The 23,942-nt window shown below is 39.8% G+C and overlaps 1 protein-coding gene across 5 annotated transcripts in view; it reads right to left on the reverse strand.

Annotated features, from left to right (window-relative positions):
• The window catches only part of znf536 (zinc finger protein 536), a 274,619-nt gene that overhangs the window by 136,604 nt on the left and 114,073 nt on the right, over positions 1-23,942 (reverse strand). For all 5 annotated transcript variants that reach the window (XM_086143682.1, XM_086143684.1, XM_086143680.1 and 2 more), the window contains one exon: positions 23,523-23,622. The gene's annotated coding sequence lies outside the window, so the exon portion shown is untranslated. The remainder of the gene's footprint in view (positions 1-23,522; positions 23,623-23,942) is intronic.

Genomic DNA, 23,942 nt, shown 5'->3' on the forward strand with positions numbered 1-23,942 from the left:
CAATGCACAACATATCTTTTCACAGCTCCTCTGCCATTGGGAGTTTGGGACTTTCTCTTTTTATCAACTAAAACAAAAAAGTCTACAGCTAATTAGGAGCAGTCATTACAGGAAGCCAGTCAGGTAATTATTTTACATCACGCTGCCGATAATTGAATGATTCTTCAATGTCTGAATGTCTGTTTGAAAGTATCTCTTTTTCTCCTCAGCACTCCTTCCTCCTCTTTGTCTTTGAGGGAGATAAGAGAGGCACTGGGTACAGGTAGCGCTGCCATATGCTCTTGAGCGAAAAAGCACTTCTGTCAAAGCAAATGGGGGGGGGTTAAATTTTGAAAATGCCGTGTCTCTTTTTAACATGACCGCACTGAATCTTCCCTTCATTCTGTTACTTTGATGAAGTCACACACACAAACACACCCACACGCACACACACACACACACTTTCCCTAGTAATCTGAAGAGTTTGAAAAGCTCTCAGAGAAGTAGTTTAACTTGTTATGCAACCCCACCATTATTCTGGTTCCTGTTTAAGAAAAGTGCGCTAATCTTATCGAAATGCATCAGGAAGCTGAGTTGGAAAACGCTCCTAAATGTCTGTCCAAGTTGCAATAGAACTTTTCGTTTTGCATCCTTTTTTTTTTTTTCAGCCCGTCCACCTCTTTGAGTCTTCTTTGTCCCATAAAGTGAGCACACTAATGCGGTGCTTAATAAGAAATTAAGGAAAAAATAAAACAAAAAAAAGTGTATTATCTACTTTTGTGTGTATTTATTACAGACTAATTGTAGAAGAGGAAGTGCTTAAGAGGGGTGTGCTCTCAGGAGAGAGGGTGGGGGCCCTCAGGGGAAACAAAAGAGCATGTTTATTTATCAAGGGTTTATCGGAAAAATACTGCGGCGACTGCTCTTAAGATCAGAGATGGGGTAAATGAAAGGACTTACACACAGGGGGGGTTAAAGAAAAATAAGGGTAAAAAACAGGCAGGGAGAGGAAGAGACACGCCAGCGAGGCTGTGTTTGCATCAATGCCAGAGTGAAAAAAAAAAAAAACGGTTGTGATTAAAGCAATAAGGAGAAGTTGTGTGAAACCTTTCTGCGAATCGGATAGCAAAACACAGTCATGGGGGGTGCAACGAATTAAAATATGAGATTCAAATCAATAAAAGGGGACAAAAAGTAAAAGATTTACAAGATCAGAACATTGTGCACAAAGTTTGTGAATTCAAAGGAAAATCTACTCAAAAAATCAAAGACGACATTTTCTCTCAATAAGAAAAGCGGTAAATCTATGGGACAAGAAGAAGTGGCCTCTCTAAGTATTTCCGAATCAATCTTCCAGATCTCTGAATTTTAGGAACGGAACTGCCAAAAACCGGGGGATCTTTAAGAAATGTTGTTTCTTGTGATTCCTGTCATTTGTGATTGATCTGTAACACAATGGACATATAGATAGACAGATAGATAGATAGATAGATAGATAGATAGATAGATAGATAGATAGATAGATAGATAGATAGATAGATAGATAGATAGATAGATAGATAGATAGATAGATAGATAGATAGATAGATAGATAGATAGATAGACATAGATATAACTTAAGTAGAAACTCATTTGCTGGCTAATTTTCAACTGAACACAAATGCTTGTTTGAGGAAATTTTCTGTAAAAATGAAGTCACCATGAGCATGTGTGATGTCCTGTGGAGACTCGGATCTCTGGCCACGTCCCAGGATTCCTTGCTTATGTCTCTGACCCCGGAGCTTGGTGTGGTTGCAGCCAATACAGCATTTTTCAGATTCCTCTCTGCCCTGCCTGACCTTCAGCATCATCGACTTATCTCCCAAAACAAAGGCTACAGTGCACACACTCATTAAAAACTCTGTGCGCTCAACATGAATGCATGTGTGTGTGTGTACGCGCGTGTGTTCGTTTGTGTGGTGGATGACGAAGATCATTAGGCCAGTGAATGTTTGTAATGAAAAATGACCTCTCTGTAGGATGAAATTCTCCCACAGGACTTGTGTGTTGGCTGGATGATTTCACACCGTCTCGCTCTCACGTTGTGTTAGAATGAGTGACGACGTAAATACGATACGTGTACATTTGTAAACACATTGCAATGTTTTCCATCTGATTAGGTGCTAAACTACAGGAATGTGTGGCTCAAATTTACAGTGTCTTGCTGTGACCTTCTAGGTGGGCTGATATGTATTTATACAAGGCGAAATCACACACACAGGCAAAGGGTTGACTTTTTTGTCCAATATCTGGACTTTTTCATATTGTTATGGAAATGTCAGGCTGGGGGTGAGCTAGCAGGCTAGCCTGCTGCTAACTTGCCACTTGCCACTCTGTCTCTCTCTTTTTCTCTCTGACATGGGTGCTGTCAGGGGGTGGAGTCAGGCTCTGTCGGAGTGTGTGTGTGTGTGTGTGTGTGTGTGTGGTTATAATCTGCGTGCCCTCTGCTGTCTCTCATCACTGCAAAAAAGAACTCCACCTCCCTCCCTTCCATATTTCCTCTCTCTGCATCTGATTAAGTTAACAATGTGGTGTTATTTGAATGCTGATTTCGCAGACCCTCACCCCCCCACCCACCACCCACCTACCTTATCCACCCCCAACCCTCCCCTGATTCTCAAACAAACAAGAGAGGAAGGATCAGAGAAATGTGATCGTGCTGCACCAGCCGACGCAATCTGCTTCAAACACCAGGTGTGTGTAGCCCACCTCCCCCCTAATTCCTGCCCCTGTCATTTACCCTGTTTTACTCTCCTCTTTTCCCATTAGACATGTGTGTGTGTTTTTAAGGTGATATTTTAATCAAATCTTGAGCAAGGAAAGGCCCCATTCACTTATTTATTTATTTAGTCACTTGTTTACATTGATTACAGGATGATTTTTGATGTATTTTGATTGCCCAAATAAGTGAATTTCAGATCTTCAAATGTTAACTCACTATATCACAAGGATTTATTACTTATTTGTGTTTTGCTTCTTTTAAATTCCTAATACTAACATTTGCTTCACTCTATCAACATTTTTTTTTGCTTATGACATGTAAACATGTTTCAATGTAACTTTTCTCCTCAAATGTCATTGTTTTGTTGTTTTTTTCATTAGCAAATAAAAGTTATCCCCTCAAAAAAAATATATATATATATCAGCTGCATTAACAAATGAAACAGTTATCTACTTATATAATAGTTATTGCATATTTCTCTTCAGATTTAAAAAAAGGACATCACTTTTTGATATTTTGAATAAGCATATTAGTCTAAATATTTCACCAATTAATGGACACTACTGAGGCTCTCTCCCATTGACATTCTGCCTCAATCAAGTCCCTTCCTCAACGTGAACTGATGAACTAAAAAAGTGTCTCAATTAGCAATAAGTCAGTGAAATCTTCACACAAAAAGTACCGCGACACTGCGGAAAAATGTGCAAACAATAAGAAAATAAATAAAAAAATCTTGAACCACCCAATACCAAAAAAAAAAAACAATAAATCATCTAAACATTTGTACTTGGTGAGAGTTGAGGTAAAGAGCAGGAGAGAAATGCCTCAATGAAGTGTGTTGATCATTGAATCCATATTCAAAGATAATGACATCGGGGCTTTCTGAATATCAAACTGTCAATAGGCGGTGTTCAGTTTCTTTTTACTTCTTTTCCTCCTCTCATCTCGCCCTGTTGTATTTTTAGATTGTATTATAATCAAATCTTGAGCAAGGGAAGCCTGTCCTTTTTTATTAATTATAGGCCACGGCTGACATGAATAAATTCCGAAAGCATCTTCAAAACAGGTCGGTGGTACAGTTTGCTATTCTTATCACATTTAAATGTCAACATAGAGCAAAGCCCTACAAATTAGTTCAGGCAGGCTTCAACCCCCATTTAACATTTAAAGCATCATTCTGTAGGGCTAAAAGAACGATTAAAATCAGTTAACACACACACATGCACGCGCACATACAGACACACATGCAAGAGTGCAATGCAATTATATATATACTGTACATCTAGAGCAAGATAGTGGTCGGTCTTTCAAACTTCTCATTGCAACACGGACATTTAACGGACAACCTTTGCTTGATTGACTCCACCCTGTCTCTGAAAGGAAGGGGAACAACTACAGCAACAACAACAACAATGAAAAAAAGAGATCTAAAGAAGCAGAAACAATGCATTAGCTCTCATGAATAATAAACCGGGCTGTCATTCTGCTGAGAAGATCCAGGTTGCAAGCATCTCCGTATGAATCCACTGTCCGAGAGAATAAATCAGCGAGGGCGGTGGGAGGTGGGGATGTGTGAGGGGGGTTCTTGAGCTCTCGCCTATCGCTGCTAAATGACAACAATGATTTGAAACACATCTGTTCATGTGTGCCGCCAGTGAGCCCCCACAGAGCAGCAGGAGACAAAAGGAGCCCCGCCACCGTTGTTCGACACGTCAGTGGTCGGGAATGCCAAGCAGAGTTCACTTGCCTTACACGCTTCGAGACAAACAAACACAGTCCGCGGCCAGGAATGACTTCCAGTCAACTTAAAACAGTCGGCATTCATGTCCGCCACAAAACACGCAAATGTATTATCTCGTTTTCAATAGAAAATCCAATTTGAATAGAGACTTGATCCTCCAGACGTGATAGCTGAACATAATCGAAACAAGAGTGACGTTTAGAACCACAGGATCAAAATTATACATATATACATATATTTCTGAAGAACTACTTTGAATGGATATCCAGAAATCCTTAGCCTGAGATCCAAGGTTCATATTGGCTAATATCATTTAGCATGTGGAGATTGCCATATTTTTTTTTTTTTCTCACCACAGTCACTCAACTGATTTAGATACAGTTTCATTTGACAATGAAAAAAAATAAATTATTTTATAATTAACAATTAATTATGATTTTTTTGTAATTATGTGTATCCTAAAAATATTTAAGAGTCAGCAAGTTTGATTTCCAACAAATAGCTAAAAATCCCAATCCCCTTGTGACCCAACAGCACACATAGGTGAAGTTGGCTTGAATCCCTTTCGTCAGAAAAATAGCTTTCCTCCTCCATGTTATCGAGATGCAGTGAGAATTGAACTCACACACACAAACACATAGAGCCAACTTTATTTACATTATTGACCCCCCCCCACGCCGAACACACACACACACACACACACACACACACACACACACTTCCCCATTCTCTTCACTCACACTTTTTGGTTAAATGACTGTCCGGCTGTCCGGGAGAGGACAAAATCGAGCTAACATGAGACCCAAAAAGATGGAGCAGCCCTGTGAGAAATTTAAATCGCTCACAGAGACAAAAGTGCGATTCGGGGCGATAACAGCCTGCAGGAGCACGGACGTCGGAGTCGGTACACATGAAGCAGCTGAATCTGAAAACAAGAGTGGGTCATCGAGAGACTGCAGTATCAGCTTACGACTGCCCTATTACATCAGCATAAGTAACAGTATCCTGACGGCTAACTAGCTTACAGGAGTGACCCAATCCCCATCAACCGGTGTGGCTCTACCTCAAGGCTCGGAGTCTTTTTCACAGCGCTCTAAACAAAATGCTCCCCGGGTGTGTCTAATGTGGACTCACCAAAATGTCAAAGCATTATGGATCCTTTTTCGAAAACAGGACAGGCTTTAATTGACTGGGTTAGAAAGTGCAGCTAAGCAATGATGAAGATGAATATGTATCATTGCAGCAGGGTGTCCCAAATCAGAAGATTGGGGAGATAACCAGAATTGGAATTTCAACAATGAAATGGAAGTTTTTTTTTCTTTTAATTAATCAATTTCTTCATATGTTTTAATTATGGGTTCTGATATTTTCTAACCTAATTGATTTTACTGTAGTGAAGAAATGTCATGTTGAAAATTGATAAAAAGTGACCCAGTGGAACTGAAAGTAATCAGTTCAGGGATTAGGATAATAAAAATATAAATAAAGAAATCAATTTAAATAATAAAAGTTTTAAAACTTTTAAAGTTTTAAAACCTAAGAAATTGCACAATATTTATTAATCTAAAAACATTCCTATATATAAACACAATTACACAGTTAGGAGAAAGTATATAGAAGACAGTGAGGAAAAAGTCAAAATTTGAATTTAATCCCTTCTACTTGGAAAATCATTCGACAATTTGTTAAAAAATTATAAATACATATAAAAATATTATATTCATGCCTATACATTCCAAGGGGGTGAGTACACAACAGCAAGGTATAATTTAAATTTAAAAAGAAAATGAAGATGTAACTTCCACATTACCTTCCACATTAAGAATTGTTGCTCTGCATTACAAATCTACGGATGCAAGCATGTGAGGAATTTGGAATCAGCAATGAAACTATATTTATCAAGTTTTTTTCTTAAGATCAAAATAGGGACATTTCCAAAAAACCACAAACGGACCGATTTATACTGTTTATGAGCTTTAACTCTGTGAGTTTGAGCTTTTGGAAAACTTTGAGAACGTCTGAGGAAAGCCAAGATCAGAGCCAAATAGGGCTGCAAAAAAGTGGCAAAGAGAGAGGCGCCTGCACCTTCCCAGAGACTGAGAGGAACGCACGTTGTCCGCCCGCTCCCTCCTGTATGCTGCTTCTCCGAAGCCAATGGAAGGATGGGGCCTCTGACAACTTCAAAAAGTCGTCAAACCTGAAAAGAGAGCAGGAGACAGGAAGACAGGGAGCCCCTGCTACCGTCCTGCGGCCTTTGTTTACCAATTATACTGAGTACCTGCTGACAGGTTGGTTGTCACCGTGTCTGGCTCCCCACCCCCACCCCCCATCACCTCCATGCTGCTGCCTCACAGTTTAGCTGCTGCTGCTACAGCAAAAGGAAGGTCCGGGCTCCTCTGGGCAAAACAGGAGTCAAAAGACAAGGAGGAGGCGGAGGACATGAGAGGAGAGTTTGGCTTCCCGATTCCCCGTTTGATTTTGGGAGATGGTGAAAGGAAGCAGCAGGGATGATGGAGGGCTGGAGTGTGGAATGGAAGAGGGCCCCATCTCCATCCATATGTTTTATCATAATATTCATAAAAGTTCTTTAGTATGCAATAAGTGCAATCTGTTCAAAATGTGAAATTGCAAAATTGTGTTAATTGGTCAGCATAAAAAAATTAAAACTCCCTGATGAAATTTATATTACAATAACAGAAAAATAGATGATGTCCTAAGTTTCTTTTTAATTTTTTAACTTTAAGCCCCATCTCTTCTTAACTTTTACATTAAGCCAGTAAGAGTGATGCAGGTGTTAAATGAAGGTTTTGACGCTCCCCCTCCCCCGCCTTCCACACATCCCCATCTCCAAACAAAACACAATCGTAATGGCTCATTAAAGGGAATGGAGACGACTTCGGCAAACAAAGCAGCTTTCAGCGGCCTGTCACCAAACTCATGCCGGCAACATGCTGAGGCAAAAATGACTTCCTCCCATGAAAACCCGAGGTGGTTCAGAGTTTCAGAGTGTTGTGACTGCACTCAGTGCGTCTCTGTTCAGTGACAAATCTTACAAGCGCAGCAGAGTAAGAGACTCTCTGCTGAGTTCTGAGGAGAAGCAGGAAAAAGTCTGGATTTACCCTCCCGTTGCCTGAAGGCACAGAGAAAAAAACGCTCACCACAGTCACACAGGCGAGCAACCAGCGAAGGGTTAAAGGTCAATCTCTAAACATACAGTCAGGATGTCTGGAATATATTCATTTCAATGGGCGAGCCAGGTGTCAAAAGGAGATACATAACTGCCAAAATATAATAAAAATAAAATAAAATATTTACTTTAAAGTGCAAGGACTCTGTTTTTAACATTTATTCATTTATAAATACTGCCTAACTGCCAGATAATATTCAAGTACCTTTGGCATCGTTTTAACTTAATTTTTTTAAGATTTTAGGTTAGAATGTAAAAAAAAACACTAAGACACAAGGGAAAATTGAAAATGATGACAAAAATAAAAAAAAAAACTAATGACATTATTTCGATCGCACATGTCACAGAAAGCAGAGCCTTTGACCAGTTTGGCTGAGGCTTAATGTGATTCAGTCTTCTCCACTTTCCAAATGTTACTGACTCAGATGTATTTCACTAAATGAGCCATTTCATGAGGGTTATGAATGTATGTACTGTTCCACCACCACCACGCTAATTTGTGCTTCTGGGGAAGGAATTTTTCCCAGAGAGCAACAGGTGACAGTGTAATTACAGTGTTTAGCCACCATTATCCTAATAACTTCAAAACCCAGTCAAGTCCTGGTGATTTGCTCTGAACATCAACCAGAATAATTCCAAATATCAGGATGTAAGTTAAGTGAAATCCCTTTAGATGGGAATATTTGTGGAAGAAGCCCAGGATCCAGAGCATCAAGGAAAAAAAGAACCAATATATTTGTAATATTTTGAAAAGGTTAACAATCTAACGTGACCCTCAGAGGTTATGGAGAAGAAATGTTCACCAGTCGAATAAATCTATAAAAGTAATTTCAAAGGCTATTCTTGTAATGATAATAATGAAAAAGCAAAAAAATGGAAACTGAACTTCAAATTTTGACAAGGATGTTATGCAAGAAAAAATATCTACACTATCAGAGGCCATTGCCGTCTCAGGGCGGCATGGACCGGTGTCTCCCTGAGCTGTTCTAGGCATCAGGAAGGGCATCCGGCATAAAACTTTTGCCAAAACAAAACATACAAATCAAATCTAATAATCAGATCATATTGGAATCGGTCGAGGCCTCGGTTAACAACCGCCATTGGTACAGATGACCTATAGGGTACCAATGGAAACTGGGCTACTGTACGTCAAAAAAGGAGAGGAGGAAGGCGTGTTCGGAAGCACAGAGAAAAGAGGAAAGGCAAGAGTCTGGGACTGAGAGTAGGAACTTTGAAAATAGGGACGATGACAGGAAAAGGTAGAGAGTTGGTCAACATGATGCAGAGAAGGATGCAGAGAAGGAAGGCGGCTATATTGTGTGTCCAGGAGACAAGGTGGAAACGTAGTAAGGCTAGAAGCTTAGGAGCAGGCTTTAAGTTGTATTATCATGGCAATTCAAGAAGAGAAATGGAGTAGGAGTTATCTTGAAGGAGGTTTCTGTTCTGTATGGGAAAAAAATGTCAGATAGACTTATGAGTCTGAAATGGAAATTGAAGGTGTGATGCTCAATGTTGTTAGTGGCTATGCCCTGCAGGTGGGATGTGAATGTGAGGGGAAGGAAAAGTTCTGGAATGAGTTAGATGAATTGATGCTGAATGTCCCCACAGATGAGAGAGTGGTAATTGGTGCAGACTTCAATGGGCATGTTGGTGATGGCAATAGAGGGGATGAAGAAGTGATTGGCAGATTTGGTATGCAGGATAGGAATGCAGAGGTACAGATGGGTGTAGACTTTGCAAAAAGGATGGAAATGGCTGTAGTGAACAGTTATTTCAAGAAAAGACAGGAACTTAGGGTAACCTATAAGAGTGGAGGTAGGAGAACGTCGGTAGACTACGTCTTATATAGACGAGGTAACCTGAAAGAGATCAGTGACTGCAAAGTAGTTGTAGGTGAGCCAGACGACATAGGATGGTGGTTTGTAGGATGACTCTGGGAACAAAGTAGATCAAGAGGACAAAGACAGAACAGAGGACAAAGTGGTGGGAGCTGAAAAGGAAGGAGTGTTGTATAGTTTTCAGAGAGGAGTTGAGAAAGGCTCTGGGTGGACAGAGCATCCAGATGATGCATAGCCACTAACAACATTGAGCATCGCACCTTCAATTTCCAGTTTCAGAATCATAAGTTTATCTGACATTCTTTTCACTTCCAGAACGTTCCTAACACACGCCTCCTTCAAGATAACTCCTACTCCAATGCTCTTCTTGTCAGCACCATGATAGTACAACTTAAAGTCTGCTCCTAAGCTTCTAGCTTTCTTCTAGCCTTTCCACCTGGTCTCCTGGACACACAATAATATCCACTTTCCATCTCTGCATCATGTCGACCAGCTCTTTCCCATTTCCTGTCATAGTTGCAATATTCAAAGTCCCTATTCTCAGTCCCAAAGTATTGCCTTTTCTCTTGTCTTTCTGCTTCCAAACACACCTTCCTCCTCTTCTTCTTTGACCTCCAGTAGCCCAGTTTCCATCGGTTCCCTGTAGGTCATCGGTACCAATGGTGGTCGTTGTTAACCCAGGCCTCGACCGATCCGGTTTGATCTGGTTATTATGATTGAATAGCATGTTTGGTTTTGGCAAAATTTTTATGTCAGATGCCCTTCCTGACACAACCCTCTCCATTTATCCAGGCTGGGGACTGGCTCAGGGAGACACATTGGCCAGTGCCGCTGCAGCTGTAACATTTAATTAAAAACACCTTTTTCTCTGCCAACAACTTCTGCATGATAACGGTTGAAGGAAGAGTGCATCCATTAAATTGGGAAGTTTGATTGTTCCACAAGTTTTCCTTTAGCTTTGAAGCTCTTCTACCTTTTTTATTTTTTTTTGTTTTTTTCCAGGAACTTCGGAAGCTAGCACGTGCAACTAATCCAAACAGCCGACACTGACCTGCCACCTGCCGCAGGGAAAGTACAGTTGTATCTGCTTAGCAATCCTGCAGTAAGTAAGGAGGGCCCACACCATGTCTAAACCTCTTCCTGACACAGTGTTGTGTCTGCGCTGCATGGAGTGCACAGTAATAAAGTAATAAGAGGCTTAAAGCTCATGTACCTGCTGCGCAGTGTGTCTATCTCTGTGCGCACTTCTCTTCAGAGAACACAGGGAGAAGAGATTAAAAACAACACAAGAAAGAAATTGTGATAAAATAAGAATGAACCAACTTTGCTGCTTTTTTAATTACTGAGAAAACCACCTCTTTTGTGAACACACTATAAATATGCTCTGGTTCCCAAAAGGTTCTGAAAATTCCAGCTTGTAAATGAACACGCGCACTTACACACACATGTGCACGCTCACGTACACCAGCTTCACAGAATGACCAAAATGTGAACCCGGAACTTCTTAGAAACTGGGCCAAACCATACGTCCTTCTGCATATTTTGGGATCAGACTAATTCATTCTGATGATGGCATAAGAAATTATACTTTCCAAAGACGTAAGAGAAAATCTGAGAGAGCAAGGGTGAAAATAGAAAAGGGAACATGCGAGAGGGGTTGTCGGGGGCATTGTTGTTGATATATGTGATCACTGCATGGGTTAATAAGGTCGAACCTCACTACAGTCAGCATTAGGAGAGATATTATGAATAAAAAGGAAAGGAAAGGAAAGGAAAGGAAAGGAAAGGAAAGGAAAGGAAAGGAAAGGAAAGGAAAGGAAAGGAAAGGAAAGGAAAGGAAAGGAAAGGAAAGGAAAGGAAAGGAAAGGAAAGGAAAGGAAAGGAAAAGAAAGGAAACAAAACAAAACAAAACGAAAAGTTGCTGTTTTCCTGGAGCAGGTATGTAATTTTTCAAGGCACTAACATGTAAAAACAATTTAAAAAAGAATTATCATCCCACTTTGATGGTAATGATATGTAGTAATTCTCTAGATTCGAGAAGGATCAAAATAGTCTCCAGAAGTGTGTAAAAAAGCTTTAAATACATTTGAAAGATAATTGGTCCTTAGTGATTCTTCTATTTTTCTGCTTTTTGTTCTATTTTTCCTGTCAATCTTGTGTCAGAAAGGTTTTATTTTATTTTACAGGCTAAACACTGAGTAATTTTTCCTGATTGAATTTAGGAAACACTTCCATCACTCTCCACTAGGAGGTTCAGTTACCGCTCTGAGCCAAGGATAACGTTGTGATGAAGTAGTACAATTGAAGTAGGCTAATCATTTGGCGAAATAGACACTAAGATATAATAAAAACAGAAGAAAAAAAAAATGAGAACCTGTCTCTTGATGCTGAGATGATACTCCTGACACATACACTATAAAAAACAAACTATACATAAAAACTATAAGTATCATTGTATTATGTAATTGGAATATGGATAACTCTTGACTCCCTTGAGGGCTCTTGAGCATCAAGACGTGAACCTACAGATCTGTCTTTATTTTCTTCATTATTTTTGAGAACATTTTAACTTTAAACAAACATATGTAGTTTCCTTCCAAAACACAAAGAATATACCCGCATGTTGAAAAAATCTGATTATCTCAATGTCCACAGTGTTTTCAATTCTCGCAAATGAACAAACAGTAAAGCTTCCCTTAAACAATACTAGGAAAAAAAAATTGGATATTCTTATTGTGTCTAATCCAGTCGTCTGCGATGTGAAGTCGGTGCCAGCGTGTCAGAAAACATAACATAATTGTCTTTCAGTTGACAAGAACTAAAAATACACAGACAATGGTGGCGAGATGAGCTGTGGCAGGGAATGTTTTGTCCTTCACCCGTGTTTTCACTCCACTTTCCCATCCCTAGCCTGCCGCTGCAGAATAAACGGATATGTGAATTAAAACCCCATTGTTTTAACACAGATCTGCAGCTAAATATAGGCGCCGCTCTTGTTCTCCTCCGGCCTTTAAGAATTTCGCCCCTTACGTGTTTTAGCATCCTTTATCCCTTTTTGCCGCCATCTCGGATACATTTCGGGTGTGCGTGCGTGTCCCAAGGCAACACACACACATATAGTTCAGCCATGCGATATTTTTTTGCAATTAGAAAAGACACAAAAATAATTATTCTGCGGCTCAGTCAGTCGACATATCCTGAGTCGATGGTGCACGGATCATGTGTTCAATAAAAAAGGTTAATCAGTTGTTAATCAGAGGATTAATAACTTGTAATTTTCTTAACAAAACCATTAATATCATGCCATAAATATTTAATATTGATAGGTCTTTTTTTTATTCGGCAGGAAAAATAGGCATGGGATTGGGTGGGCCCTGGATGTGCTTGGCGATGCGGGGCAGAGTAAGCAATATCCAGACATTAATGTGCATTAATCATGCTTTGGTGAAGACAAATAAATTCATTCATGTTCATTTATACAACCTTGGAGAAAACAATACTCTTTACATTATTCACAGGATTTATGAACAGGAGGGCCACGGGACAGGGGGAAGGAGGGGAAGAAAGAGAAAAAAAACAAAAAACGGGGAAGGGGAAGGAGAGGGAGAGGGAGAAGGAGGTCAGTCAGAAGCCAGGAGCAAAAGTTCATTAATATTTGGAATGGAAGGGGTACAAACGTTTAGGGACAATTGTGGGGGGGTTGAAGCATGAGTGTTTGTGTGTGTGTGTGTGTCCATGTGTATGTGTGTGTCCGCCACTGGAAAGCTGGGGGTTAAATTTGTTCTCTCCTTAACAAATTACCCTGCCCATTTGTTAATCAAGGCAAAACAAATATTGCTTTTCATTCGCTCCATTTGATCGAATGAACATACAGACGTTCCCAAAATAGTCATTCCCAGCTCAAATGTAATTAAATAGTGCCTTTAGTGAAAACATGCAGTGGTACTCCAATTAGTTGTGTTTTTTCTTGCTTTTTTATCTTTTTTTTTGTCTGGTGAAGGCGGAGAATGGCAGTGGGTATGCCGAGGGCACCGTGATGTCCCGAAATGGAAGTGTGTTTTCGGCAAAAATGGGGAGTATAGGGATTGGCTTGGGGGGGTGAGGTGCCATTCTTTTATATGTATGTATGTGTGTGTGTGTGTGTGTGTGTGTGTGTGTGTGTGTGTGTGTGTGTGTGTGTGTGTGTGTGTGTGTGTGTGTGTGAGACCGAAAGAGTTTTTTTTTTTTTATTGTCGTCTGTCTAGAAAAAGAACACACGGTTTGACCCCGGAAACGCAGTTTGACAGGAAGTGACAGTGCAAATCATCAAACAGAGGCTGCTTTCAGTTTCTTCAACCTCGAAGTGTCCTTTGGCTTTTAACATCCATGACCTATGGTTACAGCAATGTTCTTCTTACATATTATTTCAAAATAAATCTGAGAATAGAATAAGAAAAAACAGATGCAATCAGTTATATTATTTCGCTCTATTGATGGTTAATCAATATGACTGTTGTATTTTAGAGTCAAATTATGTTACCTTGACAAAGTCTGTTTTACTTGATAGTCATTTTGAATGAATAATGTAATAAAAATCATTGTTAAAACTCAGGGTATAAAATTAAACATTTTCAAATTATCTAGAAAAAAATAAATATAATTTCCAATTATGTTAAATTATACTATTTGTGCCGTTTGAAAAATCTGTAATGTGCACATGCAGGGGGGCAACAGATGCCCATAGCCAACACACAGGTGAGTATAAAGAAGAGAAAATGTGTGCGTGTGTGTGTGTGTGTGTGTGTGTGTGTGTGTGTGTGTGTGTGTGTGTGTGTGTGTTTGGGGGGGTTGGGAAGCTACTTGGGAGGGGGCATTAAGAGCCATATTTTAACTTTTTTTTTCATGTTTGCTCATTTTTGTTTTTTGGAGCCAGCTATTTTCTCAGTTTGCGTTTTTAAAGGTCAGTTTCTTGTTGTTTTTTTGGCTCATTTAAATACCTATCTTTGATCTCACCGTCACAATAAAGGGTTTCTAAGTATTCTGATGTTCACTTTATTCCTTCACTTCATCCAAGAGCAACAAGAACCCCACCACTACCACCAATACATCCTGCACTCCCCCTCTATCCTTTGTGGCATTCCTCGCTCCCCCCCCGGCAAGCTTCCTGAATTAAACTGCCAGCTTCCTGTTCTTTTATATGCACGGCCACATCTGGGGCAGCGGCTCATAGGGCCCCGGCGCTTAATAACAATCACCTTCCCTTTCACTCGGCCCTGATTGTTTCTAATTCAGCCTGACAGATAGTAGCTGACAAGCCGCCCGCGCCTCCCTCCCTGCGTGACCCGGGCTCACTCAGCACACTTATAAGGCCTGTCATTTTTAATATTTGATTTTCACTTCGTAAAAAGTTATGTGTTTTAGAGCTGCCACAGACCCCCCCCTCCTTCCCAATCGTATGATGAAATCAGTATTTAACAGAATGGACGCCCATCCCTCCCTTCTGTCTTGCCTCTTGGCCCCCATCTTCACCGTTCTTCCTTTTAAAGGGCTCCCGCTTCCACCTCTTCCTCTTCTTCCTCATTAATTATCTCCGCTTTCTTCCTCTCTTTCTGCCTTCATTGCTTCCCACCCTCTCCTCTCTTTCTGTCCCTTCTGCTCAATCTCTTAGTTTATGAAGGCGAGTGAGGGGAGGATTGGAAGCCGTGGCTCTAACCCGCAGCCGCAGCCAGACAGATGCGTAGCCGCCATCCACCCGTTGGACACGCAGCCTCGCTGGCTTCAAGTGTTATTTGCTTTCCATTGATTCCCATTAAAGGTATATGGAGCCATGTAAAAGGCATATTAGTCTGGCGGATCATTAAATGAAAAGATGGATTCATCGACAGCTTGACGGATGACATTTTGCAGGGCAATCCATAGAGCTCTTCGATAAAAACACAATTTCAAGCTTAAGACAAAGAGGAAAAAAGGGCATCTGAGAAGGGGGAGGAGAGATGAGGAGATGGATTGATACAATACATGGAAACCAAAGTCATCCTCACTTACACCCCTCCTATCGAACACTGTTGTTTGGCATGCATGAGTTGAACTGCTTTTCATTGTTTCTCAATGATGAGCCGAGGCTATTGCTTTGGTTCCCTTTTTTCTTTAAACAATTAAACATTATGCGTAGACAAGTCTCATGCATGTGTGTGCATTACATAAAATTAACATATTGTACAAATGTATCATATCTCTTTTCATTTCATTAGCCAAACAAAAAGGCTGTCTGCGGACAGAGCAATGCAAAAAAAACGAAAACAACATAAACGCACACATACACAAACACACAGTTTAATTTGAAGACAAGGTATCGAGCATATATATTGTCACATTCTCATCTGAGGACGCAAGTTGGGGACATGAGGTTTCCTAAGCCAACGACTGGTGTGTCCAATGACAGCTCTGACATTCCCAAACTATATTTTCCTTTTGTTTCTGCAAAAAATTATTTTAATTCTATAGCCAAAGGGGATGAAAAGAAAAACAAACAAACAAAAAAAAGTGCGTTTGAACTCAACTGACTTCCTTGATTCAATTTTGAGCCTGTGGTCTTCAAAAATTCCCGGAGCAGATATGAGCTCTCTATCAGGGGAGCAAGGACTGAGTGAGGTTTGTTGGCATGTTAGTGGGGTGCAGTTGATCTATACAATATGTATATACAGCCCTAATCGAGACGGGACGGGGGGCATCAGATTGATCAGGAGTGACAGCAAGAAAGGCCGCATGACTGAAAGTCTTGTGAAAAACTGAAGGATAAAAAAAAAAGTCAACACCTCAATTTAACTCTATTCATGTAATTGGAAATAATAAAGAAAAAAAAAACTGTAGTTCTGCTAAAGGTAACTTCAGTAAAAAAAAAGGCTTTTATTCCGCCGTATGTGGAGCTTCTCAGAGAGACATAAAGTCAAGTGGATCCATTGCCTCTCAAATACTTTCACTTAACACAGTTATGTGAAATCAATGGCGAGAGGAAGAAAGCGGCAGAAATGAAGGGGGCTGTTAAAGACAGTTTCTTTCATATAGTCCCTCTGACTCTGAGTGAGCGGTACTTTGATTTCTATTTACTTTGTAGTGAGAGATTTTGCAAGAAATTATTCCTCCTCTTAAGAATCACTGATCATCCAATAGGTTGTAATAAAGAAGGCTTGTCACATTCTCTCTCTCCCTCTTCCTCTCCCTCTCTTTTTCTCTCTCTCTCTGTCTCTCTTTCTTTCACTCACTCTCCCTTGTCATCTTTATCGTGGTGATCAGTCAAACAGGAGCCTGGTTTCCACCTCCCAGGTTTTTTTTCTCTCCGTTGTCACGGTGGCGGAGGTTATGGTGTTAAACACAGAGCTGCTAAATGTTCCCTAAGGTAATAACACTCAGCATATATATATATGGTCTGGAGCTGCACGGTGACTGGAAGTTCCCGCCAAGTTAGGAGGCAGGAATGAAAATGCCACGAGGGAGGGTATACATAGGTAAAGGAAATCATAATTAGCCGACAAAGATGTGGGGGATGGGGGGCTGCGAACGCAGAGGTAAAATAAAGAAAACGGGACATGACAACGGGAAGTGCACGGCGCTTGGCGAGCGCATTGGTGATTACATGGGTTTAAACGGAGCTTTCAGGCATGTCAGCTTTGTGCTTACATCATTTTGATTTTGCCAGGATGTTTGGATTTACTGTGCATGAGCCTAGCTGTGATGTAAGAATATTAAATTCAGCTAAATGAGTGTGATAATTCACTACTGGCTTCGGCGCTTAGCTAAATAATTTTTAATTAAGTGTAAACTCCTCGACTTTCAGGGTGCTTTCAGTTGTATCTCAAGAAAACTGTTTGAAAAGTTGGCTCTATTTTAATCTCTTGCAATCTGGAGGTTCCTGTTACCAGTTGACTCAAGTAAATTCATTCGTACAAAAAAGATCCAAACAACATTGTTTCCACAAAAGCATTGACATGAACATTTATGAAAAGAAACCTTGTAATGATTTTTTTCTTTCTTCTACCTAACAGCAATTGTTCATTTATTTTTTGTTTGTTTTTTATTATTTTGTGATCTCTTGGTGATTGCGTGATTTTTAACATTTTTATCTTTTAAATTTTGAATTATTTAATAACGTGTTTAATGACATTAGCTCAATGCAGTGTTTTGGGGCAATATATTATGGCAATGTTATGTCAGTCACTCAGTTTGTGGTTCTCTATGGTCTATGTTGAACAAAGCTAATACAATGCAGACTTGACAAGAGTTTAATACAATCTCTATTTCCAAATGCATCCCTGTACACCATGTCTTGGTTAAGAATAGTGATTTTTTTTTATTTTTTATTTTTTTATATTTTATTAATAAATCACATCATTTAAAGCAGTAACACATTTGAATTACTGGGTAAGTCATAGTTAAGATACGGAAATCTAAAAGGTGGGCTGACCCACAGCAACCTGGGGTCTTGTGTGTGGCGTTTGCATGTTCACCCTTTCCCCCCTGGGCTCTGACAGGGTTCTGTGGCTTCTTCCTAAGAACCCAGAAAAGAAAATTCTAGAAACTGGGGTAATTTCATTAAGAAACCTCCACAGCAGTAATGGGTAGGCAAATTCCCAATCAATACTCCTGGCACTACATCATTGCAGGAAAAAAAAAAAAAACTGTAATATTTGTTATGAAATTGTGACCTTCTCATGTACAGTTAATCTATTAGTTGAAATCCAAGTTCTTACTAAATGTATCACATTGCAACCTTAAATTACTGAAATATCTTATTCTCAGTTTCACATACTCAGAAATATTCTTTGTAACAATAACTTTGTAACACCAGAATCCATATCACAAGATAGTTCAGTCAGAATGTCAGTTTGTACCCTGCTGAAGTTGAATCATCTTGAAGCATTCCTAAAATACATTAAGGCTATCACAAAACCCTTGACCTGAAACATCTTTAACTTTTTGTACACATGCACATGTTTACCAAAAATAACTATTTATTATTATTATTATTATTATTATTATTATTATTAAACCTCCTGTGATAACACCAGCAGAACCATAGCACCTTGACTATTGGCCACCTGGAATATATGTTAAATGAGATTAATAAAAAAATCCCCTTGAATTCTTAAAGAGAGGAGATTCACCTTTCTCTCTGATGACCAGAGAGAAAAGGTTTTATCACTGTGACCTTGACCTATACAAAATTTCATCCTCGAGTCAAAGTGGTCTTTGTCATACACCTGAAAGGAAGTTCCTTGAGGCCCAAAGATATTATATTGCAATATATTATAACATACCAGATATACTGTATAGCTTGTAGATTAAAGTGAATTTGACCTCAGACCTTTAACCAACACTACTTGACCTTAATCCAAACCATTTTTTTTCAAGATATTGAAATTAGAAGAATGGTAAATGACTATGTATAGAAAGATGTTTGTGAATTTACCAGTTAAGTCAGAAAATATAGATGTTAAATGATAAATTAAACAATATGTGACCTCATTGGTAATCATGTCTAACAACGTGTGAATGCTCAACTGCAGATAGTAAAAACAATAATAAATTGAAGACATTAATGAGTTAAAGAAGGCATTTAAAAAAAAAAAATGTTGGAATGAGAAGAAATTACCACATTTGTCCTGATTTTGTAAATCCAAAATTTAAAACAGCAAAGATGAGGATGCGAAGGAAACCTTTAATTTTGCCCTTTTTTCCAGGAGGCGGTGTCTCATATTTCACAACAATTAGCAAGGGCGTGGGGGAGGGGGGAAAGAGGGGCAGTATGGGCCTTCATTGTTCCGGACCTCCAGGGACCCCGTGTTTCGTCGGTAGTTTAGCAGAAGTAGCATTATCCCTAATCCTCTGCCTTTTTTTGCTCAGAACATCTGAATTTCCCGACAAAAAAACAAACAAACATGAAGAACAGATTCATGCATGAAGTCATTTTTTATCCAAAATCGAATGGTTTGTTTGAGTGTTTTCTTCTGTTTAAAACCGAGCACAGTTAAACAGTTACTCGGTTTCCCATGTGGATGAATACAAATCTCTGCAAACGCAACATGATATCTACTGTGTTTGGTGTGTGTTTTCATCGATCTGTGACTCAGTTGTTCCTTAGCTTTTTTGAAAACCTCAGCCCAACAGACCCAAATCCCTTCAATGTTCTACATGTTCTACAATGTTCTTCTCGAGAAACGTTATGATATTAGTAAAATTTTAGAGAGAAAGGGGCAGACTAAAAAAGCTATGAAGAGAGGTCCTAACAATTAAAAGTTAAATTACAATTCAATATCCTCAACAATTTGCAATTGGATTTAAATTGGGAGTTTTATGGGATAAAAATATGTATGGTTGTTGCATATTATATATATTTATCTCTTTTTTGATTATATTTTTCTACAGTCTACTTTAAATTCAATCTTCATTTTGTTTTTACGTATCCTTCTCACAATATGTTGTCATTTAGGATACTTTCACAAGAATCACCCAGTTTGGGTTTAAATATAATACTATTGAGTTGAAGGCACACCCTCTTTCTGTATCCTAAATGAATGTTTTTTGGGTGGGAAAACAACCACCTGCCTCTTAACAGATTGACAGGAATAACTTAGATCCAAGTGTATCACGCCGGATAAAAGTGTGTATGAAATTATAGGTAAGTGTGACACATGGCATTCACTACGGTATCTGAGTGCGACAACAGAAACGTTGGTGTTCTTTTGTCAAATACCTTCTGACCAGATGAAGTTGGTGGCATTGAATCAGGCCGCTGAAAATCACCAGAGCTCAAAGTGTTACTGAGACAAAATCATCACCGCTGCAGAAAATATACACAGCGATTATTTGCTCAATGCCAGCAAAATCGGCAGCCAGGGAATTTGAGAAGAAAAGTCACTGCAGGCTCTCTTGCCCGGGATCCTTATGACTTGAGATGGTCTGAGCTTTTAGATGGACCAGTTAAACCATTATACCAGTTGAACAAGTCTGTAACATAAACTGGGGAAATAAAAATTGGTAATTTTTTTAAGGACAGAACACTATTGCCATTTCAAAGTACATTAGGTGGACAAAAATGATAAAACAAAACAAAAAAAAAAAAAGCAAATTTATCAGTGAACCATATTCTTTTATGTGCTCTTCAAGCCTTTAGGGAGTGGAAAAGTAGGACTCCAAACGATTTTGGGGCTTGTATCAACATCTGTTCGTCATTAACATGTTTACCTGAATGTTGCACTGCTTACAGTAAACTCGGGGCAATCACAAGAAGGAAAAGCGAAGGAATGTTTTTTTTTTTCTTTCTTTTTCCTTTTTTTTTCTGGAAAACATCATTACCAGCAGTCTTCTGCCACAAAGCACACTTCTAAGGTGTAGCCCCCCAATCTGTGCTCACCGCTGCAGCAGGAGGAGGGAAGATGAACCTGAGTGAACATAAAACCCGAATGGCCTTCACTTAGTGTTCCTTGCATCCCTCTTTTCCTTCACACTCCCTGCCACACCCTCTTCTTATTTTTTCTATTTTTTTTATTTGATTTAATTTTTTTATTTTTTTCCCCCTGTACTATGAATAAATTTAGTCTGTCCCGGACATGAAAATGTCAAATACCTAAAATACACCTTGACTAAATAGCATATTAATTTTTAATGCCTGCTCATCCTATGCTGCTATTCTCATATCAGGCATGTCTGCCAACAGCTGTTGCTGGCTCTCCGGCTGAGAATTTATCATCCATCTAGCTAAAGGAGGGAAGAGAGAGGGGGAGAATAAAAAAAAGAGGGGTGAGAGAGAGGGAGATGGCAGACATTGTTCAGATGAAGATACGAAGTAGGAGAGGGACATATCTGAGTTTTCATGGATCCCTACCTTGCATTTATATCACCCGCACCTTACAAGTTTTTTGCTTCTTTGATATATGAGTGGGATTCAATTACACTAATGCCAAACATAAATTGTTCTAGATTCCTTCATTTTCTCCCCCCCACCCTCACCCTTTGTGGTGTGTTGCAGCACGAGCCTCTCATACATAAAAGAGAAATAGTGATGACATTGACACTGAAGGTAGTGACATTGGAGAGCTCGGCAGCGGGAGACGCAATGCACTGAAGCAACGTGCCAGTGTGGGTGTTGAATGCCACCCATGTGTGTTTTTAGGTGGCATGTGGTGGCTGATTATCATAGATTATCACAATCCAGATTGTTACAAGTTCTGTCTGCGTACATAGCGGCAGTGTACTGTAGCCATGTTACTGTGTGTGTGTGTGTGTATGTGTGTGTGTGTGTGTGTGTGTGTGTGTGTGTGTGTGTGTGTGTGTGTGTGTGTGTGTGGTTTAAGGCAGAGTGCCTTTGGGGATAAGACTAAATGCTGTGTGAACAGTTGGAGTGTGTAAGTCCGTGCGTGCATTTATTTGTGTGTATGTCTCTTGTTCTTTTATCCCTCCAGTGCCAAAAGCAAGTACCATACAGGGTTTAAGGAATGTGGAGGGGATATTTTTTGCTACAGTTTAAGGTATTCAACACCGAGATAGATATTTTTCCTGTCATTTCCATCTTTTAATCTGAATAGTTTGTTTTCAGAGTACTTTACGTGACATAACTGTCTTGTCCTCTCTACTCACATGGGCATTTTGGAAACTTTGAAACTGTCCAACCGTTCGGCATTAACAGCCAATGTGAGCGTTGACTCTGTTCATGTTCTGGTCAAAAGGCCCGACATTTAGCCCAAACCAAACCGCGAGTCCGGGTCTTCAGCTGAGTGCTGCTTAATTGGAACACTATGACATATTGTGGGTGATTTGAGACTGTTGTTTTTTTTTGTCTCAATAGTTGTGAAATGTTTCTGAAGGTAGGTCTCGTAACCAAATACTGATTGTCTAAACAGCTGGTGAGTAATGTATTTTTGGACAGCAAATCCTTTGTATGCCTTTTTCACTGAAGATCTTCTTGACATAATAAAAGACAAGCATTGCAAAGATGAGTCAGAATTAACACACTATTTTGTTCTTGAACAAAAACAGCAAGTGGCTTTGAACTGCAGACTGCACGCCCTGTTAGAATCATGTTTTTTTTTTCATCTATATTGCTACTTTTTCATGAATCATTGCCACATTTATGATCATAACTGTTGATTTGAGAAATGATAAAATAAGTAAGATGAAATAAATCTGTATGTTCAACTGTAAAAAGGGAATGTTTGTCTTAGTTTCGACAGTGATGACAGGATTGTACCTTGCCAGAAATAGGATACCATCTACAAAATACACTACAAACCAATCCGTGTCAAGAATAAGTAGACACAAGCAAAGATGATGCACTTGTTGACAAGAATGAAATATGGTAAATGTAATATAATCTGATATGAAGTGTTACAGAGCACATCTGAGATTGATGAATACTGTGTATGGTGAAAGTTCCCCAAATCTATATACACTCTTTCTTTTATTTTTCATTAATTCCATATCAATTCTTTTTATGGATTGAAAGGTGAAGGGTTTTTGTTTGTTTGTTTGTTTGTTGTTTGTTCTCCATATTACTTCATAGTTCTTGAATTGGTTCAGCATCAATGGTGTACAATTGGGAATTATGTCCTGAGAAACTCTACATAGAGCAGTTTTGGTCAAACATCAACGGAGGTGCGAGAACCCCATGCGCTGTCATGCCCCCAACCCACTAGTTTTGTATTTGCAACCTCCGATTGTGACATAATATCCCCATCAGGTGATTTAGTTGTGCAAATCCCCAATTTCACACAGGTATGTCACACTGACTTTTTTTGTCCAAACAGACTGAACAATTCAACCTGTAAACAGCTATTAAAGACTCCAGTCCAGACTTTCAGGTGTGAAAACGTTCCTCTGGTCTTGGACACCTTTTGCGCCTTCTATATGGTCTGAAGTCTGAAGCGGGTGTGAAATCCAAAAAAAAAGGGGTGGGGGAGTGCGGGGTGGGGGGTTGGGGGGAGTGTATGTGTGTGTGTGTGTGTGTGTGTGTGTGTGTGTGTGTGTGTGTGTGTGTGTGCTTACCTTAACACACCAACAGCATACTGGAGTGCAACCTGCCTGTTAGGATCAAGTGGCCTCTCTCTGTCACCCTGGACTGACTTCAGCTGACTGGAATGGCCACCTGGAGGGAGAAGCAGAGACGGGGAGAGATTGGAGGAGGAGGCGATAATGAAATATAGACGAGAGGAGGCGACGAGCAAGAGCGGGGGAGGGAGGGGCCGACGAAGGCAGGGAGGAAAATCTAACAAATTCAGCGAGTGATGTCGCAGAGGTCAAGGGAACGCAGCTGAAAAAGGTTAAAGATGAAATCAAATCTGGCGCGTTGCGGTGCCCCGAGGCGCAGCTGAAAATCTATCCCTCCAAGGCAAGGCCACCACTGACGCGAGGCAGACAAGAAGCTAAATACTGCACGCCACTCGGGGATCTTTCATTTTCAGCCGA

This window comes from Fistularia commersonii, chromosome 3, assembly GCF_037954325.1.
Source record: "Fistularia commersonii isolate RoL2024-O1a breed Wild chromosome 3, RoL_Fcom_v1.0, whole genome shotgun sequence".
In the NCBI taxonomy this organism is placed as follows: Eukaryota; Metazoa; Chordata; class Actinopteri; order Syngnathiformes; family Fistulariidae; genus Fistularia; species Fistularia commersonii.